Source organism: Aquarana catesbeiana, linkage group LG10, assembly GCF_042186555.1.
Source record: "Aquarana catesbeiana isolate 2022-GZ linkage group LG10, ASM4218655v1, whole genome shotgun sequence".
NCBI lineage: Eukaryota > Metazoa > Chordata > Amphibia > Anura > Ranidae > Aquarana > Aquarana catesbeiana.
The window spans coordinates 219,666,962-219,680,676 of record NC_133333.1 but is presented as its reverse complement, the minus strand read 5'-3'; positions in this window follow the sequence as shown (position 1 = coordinate 219,680,676).

The following is a 13,715-nucleotide window of genomic DNA, read 5'->3' as shown; positions in this document are numbered from 1 at the left end:
TAATTGTTTTATTTCAGATAGTTGTTTTAATTTAATTTTCATTATTTTATACATTTTTGAATATTTTTTATATTTTTGAGATTACTGCTAATTATTATTTTGTTGTATTCTTGTACAGGGATGGCCGTGGTGTGACATTGTTAGTGTTTAGATTTTATATTTCGAGTATTGATTCTCATGTTTGCCTTGATTGGTGGAGTGCCCCTTTAATGTAAATGGGGATTAGTATGTATTGTTATAAGTGGGATTTTTTTATATTGTTTTCATGTCGATATATGTTCCCATTTTATACATATTTTTTAGTCAACAGTAAGGTAAAATATAATGAATAGAATCTCTTTTTTAACTTTTTCAGTTTGTAACATAATTTTTTTGTCACATATCTACTGGTTCTCTCATAGCTTTGATGTGAGGCAGGATATGAGTCCCGCCCATAAGACGTAACGCGTACAGGGGAGGAGTCACGTATGACGTCACCCGCGGCCATCTCTTTGGTTTGAAACTTTTCCAAATGCCATTACGCCCAAACTTGGCTATAGTGCTATACTTGTAATGCCACGTACACATGAGCGAACTTTACGGCAGACTTGGTCCAACGATCTTTCCAACTGACTTTGTAGCGTAGGTGCCGGACTTACAAACGGACGGACTTGGACACACACGATCACTCCAAAAGTCTGATGGTTTTGAACGCGGTGACGTATAGCACGTACGACGGGACTAGAAAAAGGAAGTTCAAGCCCCATTACGCCACCCTTTGGGCTCCTTCTGCTAATCTCGTGTTTATCTCGTGTTAGTAGAAGTTTGGTTAGAGACGATTCGCGCTTTTCACACTTCACCTTATTTTGTTTTCGTTTTTCGTTTTCTGCGGTTCAGTTTGTGCTTGTGAGGTTTGTATCTGGTTTTCAGTGCGTGTTGGTCAGTTCGTAACCTGCCTAGCAGGCCGTTCTGGTCCGCTCGTTCCTGATCTTCAGGTCGCCCTTCATAGGCCTTGCTGTTCTTCAGTGCGTTTGTTCTAACTTTGTTTGACCAGCCGACCGTTTTGAAGCCATGGTGCGTGGATGTACTCGTTCTCGAGTTCGTGCTGCATGGGGACTTGGTGTTGGGGTTAATACTTTTACCCGAGTCCAGTCCATGAACAGGGTGAGGAGGAGTTCATGGATGCAGAATTGGTTGCGCCAGTGTGACCAATTCTCGCACATGCCTTTGCTCTGTGAGATCCGTGAGAATAATCCTGAGGATTTCAGGAATTATCTCAGGATGACAGACCCCGTTTTTCAACGTCTGCTGGCTATGCTGACCCCTTATATCTGCAGGCAGGATACCTGCATGAGGCAAGCCATCACTGCGGAGCAGAGGCTAGTTGCCACGTTATGTTACTTGGCGACTGGGAGAAGTCTTCAGGACTTGAAGTTCTCGACAGGCATCTCCCCCCAGGCTCTGGGGATCATAATCCCAGAGACTTGTTCTGCCATAATTCAGGTCCTGCAGAAGGACTATATGAAGGTAAGTTTTTTTATCCTTTAACATTACATGATATGTATTTAATGTATTTAATGTTTGCTAATGTATTGTCTAAATTATTTAATGTTTGCTAATGTATTGTCTAAATTTCCTCGTTACCTAATTACCATGCTTGGAATATGCTGTGAATGTCCCCTTTATCTTTATGCATGCATGTTTTTTTTTTCCTAATTCATTTTTTGCCCTACCTGCATATTTACCTTCACTAACCTCCCTACCATGCAATCCCGGACCCATTTATACATTATATAGCCTATAGTCCCTTTAACAATGTATATTGTCAGCTCCATTGTACTGCTTTCCCCTCCACCACCCCCTCAAATGTCTCCAAATGTCATGTGTGGTCTTCTACTAAATTAGAACCCCTCCCCCACCCCCTCAAATGTCTCCAAATGTCATGTGTGGTCTTCTACTAAATTAGAACCCCTCCCCCCACATACAAATTGATCAATGATCCATCAGAGGGGGTGAGTAATCTTATAAGTGGGCCTTATGTTTTAGATTTTTAGAAATAAAACATTAAAAAAATGTTAGACTGCTGTTGTTCAAGAATGTTTTTGTGTAATCTGCTAGAAAAGTTATGTTTCAAAGTACTTATATATATTTTTTTCTTGTTTGACTCCACAGTTTCCTTCCAACCCACAGGAATGGCAGACTGTGGCCTCCCAGTTCACTGACCGTTGGGACTTTCCCAACCGTGTCAGGGCGATTGATGGGAAGCATGTCCGCATTGTGCCACCACCCCATTCGGGGTATTACTACTTTAACTATAAGGGGTTTAATAGTGTAGTATTGATGGCGGTGGTCTCGGCACAATTGGATTTTATGTTTGTGGATGTGGGGAAGAATGGCCTGGATGTCGGACGGAGGAGTCTTCGTACAGAGACGCTGGCGCAACTCAGTTGTGCCAGCGTCTCCAGACTGGTGGCCTGGGATTGCCACCTGATGACCAGAACGTTGATGGACTCCCCTCAGTTTTCATCGCAGATGAAGCGTTTGCTCTTGGCGAGCACTTGATGAGGTCTTTCCCTCAAAGATTCCTCACCCCTGAGGGGAGGGTCTCAGGGGTGAGGAACTCCTCACCCCTGAGGGGTGAGGGGTTCCCCTTCTGGCCATCCGGTTCCATTTGTTCCACTCGGCCATAAATCTGGCGGAATATAAAATCAATCATGTCATAATGGCTTGCTGCATTCTCCATACATTTTTCAGAAGACATTCTTCAACATATATAACCTCTGTTGGCCCGGACTTAATGGCGAATCTCCACTCGCAGGCCTGGATACTAGCCGTACTGGCTTGGCCCCCCAAACCGCCCATCAAGTGCGGGACAGATATGTCAATTATTTTAATGGTCGGGGGCCATTGCAATGCCAGAACATCTTTTAACTTTTACAAAATAAAAAAAAATTATTTTGGATCAAATCTCTTGTTTTTATTCTTTATTATGCATGTATTTTTGGCTCCTAGTGCACTTGTAGTGGCAAGTGCATTTCTCTTTAGTCAATAAGGCCCTTTGTCACTGTAAATACCCAAAAAATTAAGAAACTGGTATTGATAAATAATAAGCCACACACATTGTAGTATTAAAAACATTTTACTGTGCGCACATTGAAAGGTGCATTTTTTTAAAACGTGTTTGTTTCTTTCTTTCTTTTTTTTTTTAAATCTATTTTTTTGGTTTTTTAACAATATAATTTTTTTGGGGGTTATTTTAGGCATATTTATCCAAAAATATTTTTTTTGACAAATTTTTGATTGACAACAGGGTTTTTTCACACATAATAAAAAAACAAAACAGGAACTTGCAAAGTTCAACATGTCAAAAACTGTGCTGGTGATGTCACCTATGTAAAAGCAAAATTTAGCAGATGCACACAAATTGTGAGTCTAAATGGTTAAAGTCAACATGTGCTATCTCCCATCATGGGGGAGCAATGGACGTGTTTTGTGTGTGCAATCCCTTTTTTCCTCTCACAAACTAACATTATTATGAGGAAGGGGTTACAAACACAAAACAAGTACATTGAGATCCCCTGATGGCAGATAGCACATGATGACACACCGTGTGCATCTGCTAAATTTTGCTATTACTATTTAACAACTTTAAAATTTTTAAAATTCAAAAATTTTACAATGAAATGAAGAACATGATTGATGTTTTTAGGCAAAAAGTGATTAGATTCTGCCCAAAACATCAATCATGTTCTTCATTTCCTGTTGCATGCTGTCCAGCCGATTTCTCATGCTGTCAATTTGTTCTCGTATTCGATCAATTTGGCCATTCCACACCATTATCTGCCCAATCAGTCTTTGTGCACTGTCTGTGCTAAATGGCTCTGCCGCTTGGCCTTCCACAACCAGAACATCACCGAAAATTTGTGGAGAAAAATGTGTTAAGAAATATGCACGCCTAAATAGATTACCTTAAGCTGGGGTGTCAGTCACTCACTTGGTGGGGTGAAAATCTCGCACACTTCCTCCACCCCTCCTTCCTCAAGATCGTCGGGTGGGCGTGGTCTTGGGCTAGGGCTTGGGGTAATTCCTGCTTCAGGCTGGTGACTTGGGGGGGGTCCTGGGATCCTCGGACTGTTGTCTGAGTCTTTTCTCCCCTATGAGAATGAAACAAAAGGTATACTTAAAACACAGTGATATTTCAGTCCAGAAATAGGAATATGAAACCTTGCTTTGAAGTGGTGGACAATTGTCTGTTACAAAAATATTTTTGAAGACAGGATTCAAATTCACTTTGAACAGAACTGACAAAAGCCACATTTTGATGCAAGTTTCACAGATGGAGACACCTCAAGTATCCCCTGGAGCCCCTGTGTGGATTACCCTCAAAAATGTTCTGTGGTGTCACACAGTACACTAGTGCTGGTGAGTCCAGATGTGGAAACAGCTGCTGTGTCCTGTCCTTACATTACACTGAATCATTTTTTAATAAGTAGTTTCAAACACATCTACACAATATCCAAAAATTATTTTAATATCACAAATTATCCAGACCAAAATGTATGTACAACCCTGTACCATCGTATTTCTTGCAAAACAAACGCCATTTTATTATTATCATATGTATTTTAAAAAGAATGGTCTTTACAAACGATGCTGTATAAACGAAAAGCATATGGATCAGCATGCAAGTTAAGTATCTCAATAGGAACACACAACAAGTACTTACTTTTTTTAAGCACCTTCTTGATTCGCCAATATTGTTCAGGCTCCCTAGTTTTTAGGTCAGACCACCACTTCCTCAATTGTTCTTTAGCCTGTTTAATGCCAAATTTTTCTTCAATAGCCATGACAACTGAGGACATTATTTTGTCCTTCCGCATATTGGGTCAGGTTTACGGTCCTTTTTTGGCATCATAGTCCTCCTTTCTCAATATGGACACCATCTCCACCATCTCTTCAAAGGCCATGTTAGTGGCCTTATATCTTCTCCTGGATGTGGATGGTTGTGGCTCCGGGCTTTCCTCCGCGCTAGTTCCAGATAATCTCTCCGCCATCTTTCTCTATATACTCCCACTGCGCAATGAAGAGTGAAGGGGCAGGGAAAAATCATACTAAAGAACGTCAGGGGCGGGCGACGCTGGCGTAGCATGACACATGTGCAGTGTATATAAAGCTATTACGCTGGCCTACGTATGTCCGAACGGAAGTAGCGAGCGTCATAAACAAAGGTGAGATTTAAACGTGGGTGTGTGTTTTGTGTATGTGTTTGGTGTGTGTGTGTACCCTATTTTCTGATAAAAATAATACTGGGAGTTTGGACTGACAATTATAGTTGTTATCTTCTGTCTTGTCTTTCAGCAAAAATGAATCCCTTTGAGGAGGAATTTTTGTCTCATTTTATTGATCTGTATCATGAAAACAGAAACCTGTGGGAGGTCAAGCACCCATTGTATTTCATTAGACATGCAAGGAAGGCAACACTGGGGAGACTTCTGGAATTTGTCAAGACTCGAGTCCACCAGGCAGACATTAAGTTTGTGGAAAATAAAATTGGGATCTTGCGTAATATGTACAGGCGGGAACACAGGAAGATCCAGGATTCCCTCAAATCTGGAGCAGCAGCAGACAAGGTTTATGTCCCCAAGCTGTGGTACTACCCAAAACTGAGATTTCTGGATGACCAGACAGAAGCAAGGCAATCACTTTCGACTCTTCCCTCCACCCTTCCCTCCACCCTTCCCTCCACCCCAGCTGAGGTGCCCCAGGAAGAACCGGGCCCTTTTATCCTTGATGAAGTGGATGCGCCCAGCTTCAGCCAGGTATACTTTTTTTGTGAATTTTGGATTGTGTAAATATTAATGATGTAAACTATAAATTGTTTTAATTGCTTAAAAATCAATGATTTAATCACAATTATTATTATGTATACATATCACTAGACAGTAGTGGACAAAAATGTACTTTCAAAGATTGGTGAACAGCTAGAATAATGGTGGGGTAAAAATGATAGCCTTTTATATTTGTTTAGAATTATATTTGCAAGTCATGAGCTGAAAAGTGTGTGTGATTGAGGAAGCAAAAATTACAACTATGTCCCTTTTTTTATACACAGGATGAGCTCAGCCAGGAGGAAGCCATGCCCAGTGGTATAGAGGAGGAGGCCTTGCCCAGTGGGAGAGAGGAGGAGGCCGTGCCCAGTGGCAGGCAGGAGGTGGCTGGGCCCAGTAGAAGCCTCACCGAATGTCAGGTGCCCCCCCTCCGCATTACCACCAATAGGCCCAGGAAGATGAGCCGAACAGAGGAGGGATGCTCAGTATCCCCCCCCCAACTTATATGGCCACCATATTCCACCAGGTTGGTGGAACTTGAGAAGAAGGGGCAACGCCTCCTTTGTGAGGGGATTATTTTTCAGGCCTTTCAGAAGGGGTTGAGAGGGGAGCTTACTCCAACAAGCCATATTTCAGATGAAGCCCCTCCTTCTGCTCCTCCTCCTCCTCCTGCCACAAGTACACCACCAGAGGCACAGCCTCCAAGGAAGGCTGTAGAGAAGCGTGGAGGGAAGGCTGCAGGGAAGGCTCCACAGAAGAGTCGAAAGTGATTGCCTGGCTTCAGTCTGGTCTGACAGAAGACGCAGATTGTGCTCCCTATTCGCAAGATCCCAATTTTGTTTTCCACTGACTTGATGTGTGTCCTGGGGGACAAAAGACTTCACAAATTCCAAAAGTGTCTCCAGTGTTGCCTTCCTCATTTATGTTTTTCCCAGAATAAATGGATATTTTATTTACCTTAAATTATTTACTTCATGTTTTTATTCAAAAAGGACATTTTGTTTGTGAGTAGGCAGGGACCTGACAAAAAGACTATGGGGGTTATTTACAAAAGGCAAAATCATTTTGCAATTCAAGTGCAAAATACAAGTGCAAAGTACACTTTATAAATTGCACTGCAAGTGCACTTGTTGGAAGTGCAGTCGCTGTAAATCTGTGGGGAAGATCTCAAATGAGGGGAAGCTCTGCTGATTTTATCATCCAATCATGTGCAAGATAAAATGATTTATTTTTTGTTTTCTTGCATGTGCCCCTCGGATCCACAGGGACTGCACTTCCAAGTGCTCTTTCAGTGCAATTTCTAGTGCACTTTGCACTTGTAGTGCTAAATGAATTTGCCTTTTGAAAATAACCCCCCTATGTCAAATTAACAAGGGACACCAACCTCATTAAGGTTCATTAACAATACATAATAATAAGGTTATTGTGGTATTTGAAACTCCATAAAAAAATTAAACATTTAAATCAATAGATTTTTGAGAATTTATCACAAATTGGAAAATAGATATTGATGAAATATAAAAGTACAAACGATGAGTCAAATAAATAATTTTCTAGATTATTTCTGGAGATCTGGCTTTTAAAAGCTATAATATTATTCATGACATGAGGATAAATAATGAAGAAAGTAGTTTGTGAATACTCTGTGTGAATGTAAGCAGCAAAACAACTTCATTCTTCTCGCATTATAAAGCAAAAAAGAATGTGCTGTATTAAAAGATCACAGAAGAGGAATGTGCTAGCTTCAATACGAAGGCTAGTTTTACAAGACCGAGCGCTTCCGTCTTGTACTTGCTTCAGAGCATGCGTCAGTTTTGGTCCGTTGGACTAGCACACAGGCGAACAGTTTGTACGCTAGAAAGCCGAGTCTGTTGGAAAGATTTGAAACATGTTTCATTTCTAGGTCCGTCAAACTTTTGGGGAAAAAAAGTCCGCTGGAGCCCACATCGAATTGTCTGACGGACTCCGGTCCGCCGGACCAAGTATGCCATAAAGTCCGGTCGTGTGTACGCGGCACTAGTGAGTTTTTTATTCTTTATCGCAATAAAACGTGTGAAACGGAGAGCACTAGATCTCTTTTTTATGTTCACATATACAGTTGTGCTCATAAGTTTACATACCCTGGCAGAATTTATGATTTCTTGGCCATTTTTCAGAGAATATGAATGATAACACAAAAACTTTTCTTAAACCCATGGTTAGTGTTTGGCTGAAGCCATTTATTATTAATCAACTGTGTTTACTCTTTTAAAATCTTAATGGCAACAGAAACTACCCAAATTACCCTAAACAAAAGTTTACATACCCTGGTGATTTTGGCCTGATAACATACACACAAGTTGACACAAAGGGGTTTGAATGGCTATTAAAAGGTAACCATCTTCACTTGTGATCTGTTTGCTTGTAATTAGTGTGTGTTTATAAAAGGTCAATGAGTTTCTGGACTCCTGACAGACCCTTGCATCTTTCATCCAGTGTTGCACTGACGTTTCTGGATTCTGAGTTGTGGTGAAAGCAAAAGAATTGTCAAAGGATCTGCGGGAGAAGGTAGTTGAATTGTATAAAACAGGAAAGGGATATAAAAAGATATCCAAGGATATCCAAGAATGCCAATCAGCAGTGTTCAAACTCTAATTAAGAAGTGGAAAATGAGGGGTTCTGTTGAAACCAAACCACAGTCAGGTAGACCAACTGAAATTTCAGCCACAACTGCCAGGAAAATTGTTTGGGATGCAAAAAAAACCCCACAAATAACTTTGGATGAAATACAGGACACTCTGAAAACATGTGGTGTGGCTGTTTCAAGATGCACAATAAGGAGGCACTTGAAAAAAGATGGGCTGCATGGTCGAGTCGCCAGAAGAAAGCCATTACTACGCAAATGCCACAAAGTATTCCGCTTACAATATGCCAAACAGCACAGAGACCAGCCTCAAAGCTTCTGGCACAAAGTCATTTGGAGTGATGAGACCAAAATTGAGCTTTTTGGCCACAACCATAAACACTACATTTGGAGAGGAGTCAACAATGCCTATGATGAAAGGTACACCATTCCTACTGTGAAACACTGAGGTGGATCACTGATGTTTTGGGGATGTGTGAGCTACAAAGGCACAGGAAATTTGGTCAAAATTGATGGCAAGATGAATGCAGTATGTTATCAAATAATACTGGAGGAACATTTGCATTCATCAGCCAGGAAGCTGCGCATGGGACATACTTGGACATTCCAACATGACAATGATCCAAAACACAAAGCCAAGTCGACCTGTCATTGGCTACAGCAGAATAAAGTGAAGGTTCTGGAGTGGCCATCTCAGTCTCCTGACCTCAATATCATTGAGCCACTCTGGGGAGATCTCAAACGTGCAGTTCATGGAAGACAGACCAAGAATTTCCAGGAACTGAAGGCTTTTTTTGCCAAGAGGAATGGACAGCTTTACCATCTGAGAAGATAAAGAGCCTCATCCACATATACCACAAAAGACTTCAAGCTGTCATTGATGTTAAAGGGTGCCACGGTATTAAGAACTGGGGTATGTATACTTTTGATCAGGGTCATTTGGGTAGTTTCTGTTGCCATTATGATTTAAAAAGAGTAAATACAATTGATTGATAATAAATGGCTTCATCCAAACACTAACCATGAGTGGAAGAAAAGTTTTTGTGTTATCCTTCATATTCTCTGAAAAATGGCCAAGAAATCATAAATTCTGCCATATTCTGTAAACTTATGAGCACAACTGTATACCCTGTGGTGTGATCGATCCATATTGTTGCTCGATTGCTTGGAAGTCGATGCCCCATGGCGTGGGATACATGCTGTGTGACCTTTTCAGGTCGAATGTTTGAGGTGAGAGGCTAGGATTGTCTGTGGTGGACGGGCTTCATTCACCCTTATCACTGTCTCCTCTGCAATCAGGCACTGTGCACACAGAGGAGGATCATCTCTCACGTTGGGACTGTGCTTTCTTTTGGACTTGTACTTATTGCTGATTTTCATGTTGCGCTGCACTGATTTTGTTAATTATTACCTTTGAGCATAGGTGTGCACAGGGGGTGTGCCAGGTGTGCCTGGACAAACCCTAATTACTACGTGCGGTGCTGATTCTCCCTACTGCCCAGGACCCCCCCCTCCCCCCGCAGTGCTGCTGGATTCCCTCTTCCCCTCTACCTTTGGCTGCTGCAGGGGATGTTTCAGGGTGGAGAGCAGGGGAAAGGGCTAGTCAATATGCAATTTACCTGCCCCTTTCTTTTCTAAATGAACACGCTTGTTCACTGTGTTCATTTATGATGAAGCATAGTAAACTGTGTTTACTATGCTTCAGGTAATGAATGAACATGAGCACTTCCCATTCATTACCTGTTCCATGCAGCTGAGGCTGCAGAGAAAGGTATGCGTGTTTGAGCTTTGGGGTGCACACCCTAATGCAATAGGCTGCGCACACCTATGCCTTCAAGGCTTTTTTGGATTATCATTGTAGTGTTCAGCTGGCAATTATCATACTTGTTCTGACCTCATATCTGCGCTGAATATTTATTATTATTTTTCATGATTTTTCATTTATATGGAGTATTTTCTGTAACTTCTTATCCTTTAATACTTCACATTTTAGTGTAATTCTACTCCTGGCAAGGATTATCTATTTCCTCCTCGTCTTCTCTTAGTATTAACCATCCCCTCCAGTACATTCTCTTGGGAACACTTATCTCTGCCTTCACCTCCTCCTGGGATCAGCCACTCACCCCTGCCAGCCACCTCACCCCTATTCCAACCGCTCAAGTGATCAATTATATACCACCTGATTCTGGGACCACCCATTACCCCTTCATCTGATCCTGAGATCACCTATTCCCTCCTCACCCCTGTTACTGGTTTCTGCATCCCCTTCCCCACCAACCTCCCTCCTTCAGTGATCAATCATACCCCCTCCAGCTGATCTTGGGATCAACCATTGCCCCATCCACCTGATGCTGGAATGACCCATCCCATCCTCCACCTGATCATGGGATCACACATAACCACTTTACCTTATCCTGGGATGACCTATCCCTCCCCCAACTATCCCTATTCCTCTCTCCAACTCTTCCCTCCCCCATTTTCCCCTGGAATCACCTATCATTTCCCCTACTTTCTCCTGGGATAATCCATCTCCTTGCCCACCTTATCTTGGGATCATCCATCCCCTTGCCCACCTTCTCCTGAGATCACCCATACCCTTACATTCACCTGGGATCGTCGATCCCCCCCCCCTCCTTGGATCATCCATCACCTTTTGCCAACCTTCTCCTGGGATCATCCATCCCCTGGCCCACCTTCTCATGAGATCATCCATTACCTTGCTCACCTTCTCCTGGGATCATCCACCCCCTCGCCCACCTTATCCTGGGAACATCCTCTCCCCTACTATCTCCTGGGATCATCCATCCTCCCACCTACCTTCCTCTGGGATCATCCATCCCCTTGCCCACCTTCTCCTGAGATCATCCATACCCTCACCTACATTCTCCTGGAAAACCCATCCCCTCCCACACCTTCTCTTGGGAACATCCATCCCCTCCCCCTACCTGATCCTGGTATCTCCCCCATCTTCTTATTTTTTTTTTATTCTAACCTCCTGATTGGGAGCTTGTCAGGACCTCCTGATTGTGAGCTTGTTAACATTGTATGTATAAAGAACCCCCCTGGACTGTAATGAATAATTGTAATTAAAACAAAATTGGTGAAACGGAGCAACATCAAAGAAAGTGAACAGCACGTGAGGGAGAGGAAAGTTGGCGCTCTTTTGTTTTTTTTGGCTAATGGCTGCAGTTTTTAGGCAGAAAGAGGAGCAGTTTGCACTCCTGTAAACATGTTGTGTTTGTTCTTGGTGTCGGGGGTCTGAATTTCCATATAATGACACCTCATGGCCAGATGGGCGATCTCACAAGAGCTGGCGGCTTCCATTAGGTGCTGCGGAGTATTAAGATGCGGTTTTCTTCGCCGACATGTCTGCTGAGAGCACATAATGGACAATTACCACCTATAATAGGACAAGAGGAGATAACGGGCGCTGTGGCGGAGCGCGGAGCCAGCTTTCTGACATGGTGTCAGGAGACAGAAGACAAATCTCCGGCATTCCAGGCAGAGACTTTGTCTCATAAATAAACAGTTCTCCCAGACACGAGACATCTCATTAGGCACCAAATCTGGAATGGCAGAATTTGATGATGTTTTCAAAAGGTTGGGAAATTTTCCAGTCACGTATAAAATTACTTTTATAGAAAACTCTGTGGCGGCGGCAGTCAGTGCAAGGTGTCAGTGTTTGCCGCAATGATATTCTCATTTGGGGCTCCAGGGAACCAGAACGCGATAAAAAGACTTACGTACAACCTGAGGCGCACGAGCGCGCTTTGTTTACTGGCTCTGTCGCCCTCCGGAGACACTCAGGGGTCAAACACAGCAGCGTGTTGCATGCTGATACACGACCTGGAGAACGCCGGCCAATAAAACAGAAAAACAGAGACCGAGGTGTGGATTTTACCAATTCTAGATTCACAGGAGAGATGACAAGATTTACCGCCAGAAATACCAAAGTTGATTGGGTGGGAGAACTGAGTTGCTCCAATTTATATAAATATACACTATATTACCAAAACTATTGGGACGCTTCCCTTTACATGTGTAGCGGTGCCCCCATAGGAGCCGCTGAGTGTATTGGTCCACCTGTCACCCTGCCCAGCCCGGCATTCACTTCCCAGTCACTTTGAGACAATGAACAGCCCATGTGCTTGTTTTTGTTTGTTTTATTGAGGGAATTTAACTTGGATGGGGTAAGGGATGGGATGCCCGGTGAATTGTATATCAGTCAATTGGCAGATTGATATACAATCCGCCAATTGATTGATATACAATCCGCCAATTGATTGATATAAAATCCGCTAATTGATTGATATACAATCTGCCAATTGATTGCATATCAATCAATCGGGACAACTATATACACTTCTCTGTACAAGTTACCACTTCAGTCTCCTCCAGCACTTTCCTTGCTTGCAGACTATTCCTCTTACTTCCTCCTGCACAACTATTTACTCCCAGAAGCAGCTAGCACATTTTAAAGTTAGGCCTGACACTGGCTCAGCCAGGACTTAGCAATTGGCTTTTGCAGGCAGGAACTGCGGGCCCCTATGGTGTAGCAAGAAATGAAAAGTCTTTAGTGCTAGCTGTCCTACTGGTGGACTACTGCTCCTAGTCAGCCCTCTTCAGGCCCCGCATCCCTCCTGGCTGCAGCTGCCTGACTCCACTGCCCATGACATTGCAGTCCTCACTACTGGCTCTGCACCCATCTCTGACTGTATGCTCCCAGTCCTCTTAGACGTGCCTCCCCAGTCCTCCTGAATGCACATGTCACTCACCAGCCCTCCTGGCTGCAACTGGTGGTTCCCTCCTAATGACTTGCCCGGCAGTACTAGCTCCTGCTGTCCTCTCTTGCGCCTCCTGTGCAGAACCGTCATGCTTTCCTGAAAGGCTCCATCCTGCACCCGAGCCCAGGCCCAAGGTCCCCCCCCCCCAGACAATCAGGCAGGCCCTTGCGCTAAATGGTTTTGGTAAATCTGAAGACAAAAATCTGAAAAACATCTAATAGTGTAACAAACACCAACTAATTCTATCACACATACTCTCCCTCTGCCCCCAGTTCTTCCATATGGCTTGGCATTATAGCCTACAGTCTTCAATTGCACTTAACAGCCTCCATACTTCTTATATCTTCTTTACAGTCTCCTAGTCCATCACACAGCCTCCCACCCCACCAGCGATTCCTCCATAAGGCAGCCCATTCTACCATAAAGCCTTCAATTCCACCAAACAGCCTCCAGACAGCCTCCATACCTCTTATATCCTTCATATAGCCTCCTAATATATCA